This window comes from Propithecus coquereli, unplaced genomic scaffold (genome assembly GCF_000956105.1).
Source record: "Propithecus coquereli isolate 6110/MARCELLA unplaced genomic scaffold, Pcoq_1.0 Scaffold153, whole genome shotgun sequence".
In the NCBI taxonomy this organism is placed as follows: domain Eukaryota; kingdom Metazoa; phylum Chordata; class Mammalia; order Primates; family Indriidae; genus Propithecus; species Propithecus coquereli.
The window spans coordinates 2576589-2578639 of record NW_012139747.1 but is presented as its reverse complement, the minus strand read 5'-3'; the positions used below and the strand labels follow the sequence as shown (position 1 = coordinate 2578639).

The 2051-nt window shown below is 40.5% G+C and overlaps 1 protein-coding gene across 1 annotated transcript in view; it reads right to left on the bottom strand.

Moving 5' to 3' along the window:
• Positions 1 to 2051, bottom strand: part of NDUFAF5 (NADH dehydrogenase (ubiquinone) complex I, assembly factor 5) — a 47022-nt gene that overhangs the window by 11939 nt on the left and 33032 nt on the right. The window lies entirely within an intron of this gene.

The window sequence follows — 2051 nt, the reverse complement described above, 5'->3', positions numbered from 1 at the left end:
AAAAAAAAAAAAAAAAATCACAATCCTTCCTGTATCTGTGGCTTTTGAAATGTCATTTTCTAACAACTTCCATCAAGAGATGAAGTCTATTTCCTCTCTCCTTGAATCTCAGCTGGTCTTGTGGCTTGCTTTGGCCAAAAGAATGTAGTGAAAGTGACAGCGTACAACTTTCAGGTCTAGGTCTCAAATGGCTTTGCATGCTTTCACCTGTTCTCTTGGAGCCCTGCCTGGCCACCATGTTGCAGACAAGCCTGAGCTAGTTTGGTAGAGGATGAGAGACGTGGAGCAGAGACAAGCCAGCTGTGCCCACTGAGCCCGTCCTAGGCGAGCCAGCTCCCAGACAATCTGGCAGCTGATCAGACACACTGGTGAGCCAAGCCAGCCCCAGAAGATTTCCTGACCAAATCCAGCCCAAACTGCCAGCCCACAAAATCATGAGCTAAATGGTTGTTGTTTTGAGCCACTAAAGTGGAGTGGCTTATAATGCAGAAAAAGCTAATCTATAAAGAAATCATTATGATTCACAGCATTAACCTAGTAACATATTAGCTTTCTTTAAAGAGAAGTAATTAATTTATTTTCCAGCTTTAAAACAAAAACAAGTTTTAACTGATAACTTGAGCAAAACCGTGGCCAGAGTCAATTCCAGAATCAGAATTTTGTTCACAACTCTTAGACTACAATTTGTAACTAGTTTTGACTCTGACTACTCTCATCAATGAGCACCATTACAGGAAAGGGTAGATTCTGAAGTAAACCAGAACCCAAATCACAGAAGGTTCTTCTATCTAAGCATTGTCTTAAATTTATATTTAATATATTATGAAGCAATTAAAAGCAATATTAAGCAAACTGTCTGTAAAAACTTTGGTTTCCTCCCTTCTGCCCCTTTAGTGTTACTTTCTTCTCTTGTCACCAAGCTCTAGCTTATTAACTCCCATGATTTCACAATGACCACTTTCCAATCTGTCTTCAGCCTGGCCGTCTTCCCAGAACTCTAAACTCATCTTCAACTGCCTATTCCCTGGACATTTGTCTCTCGGCAAAATCACCACCCCCACTGTCCAAAACCCCCATGAGCAAAACACCTACTCTCAAATCGACTACCTGCCTGTAATCCTAGCACTCTGGGAGTCTGAGGCAGGAGGACTGCTTGAGATCAAGAGTTCAAGAACAGCCTGAGCAAAAGCCAGACCCTGTCTCTATTAAAAATAGAAAAAAGACCAAATTAGTTTGGCAACTAAAAATAGAAAAAATTAGCTGGCATGCTGGCTCGCACCTGTAGTACCAGCTACTGGGGAGGCTGAGGCAGGAGGATCACTTGAGCCCAGGAGTTTGAGGTTGCTGTGAGTTAGGCTAACGTCACAGCACTCTAGCCTGGACGACAGAGTGAGACTTTGTCACAAAAAAACAAAACAAACAAAAAAAAAACAACTACCCTTTCCAATTGCCATATTTCTGTTAATTACCATTTTCTATTCCCTTTATCTGATCATTACCATTCTTTCCCCTACTTTTACTAATTACTCTCCAGGCATCCAGACTCAAAACTTTAAAGTAAGCTTTGACTCCTCCCTCTCTTTAATCTTCAGATCTAACCAGCCACCAAACTGTTGATTCTTCCTTTGCAGAGTCCTAAATACCTCTACTTTCCTTTTATCTCCTGGCATTGCCACCTAGGTTTAGTATAGCTCATGCCTAGACCCCTGAAACAGTCTCCCTTCAATTTAATCAACTTCTCCAGGCATCAGTTTTCTAATCAGCAAAAAAATAAATATATATATGTATCTTGCACGTTTATTCAACACACATATAAAACAGAGCATAGTAACTGGAAAACTGTTTAGATATGGCACTTATTATCCTGCCCACCAACTTTTTAATTATGTCACTTTCCTCTTCAAAGTTTTCCAGTGGCCCTGAATTGCAAATAAACTCCAAATTTCTTAACCTAGCACCCAAATCCTCCTAAATCTGTTTCCAATACAGTATACCTCATCTTCCAGCACTATACTAATCCTCCCAACAGGTTTTCTCTTTGTTCCTTCAAG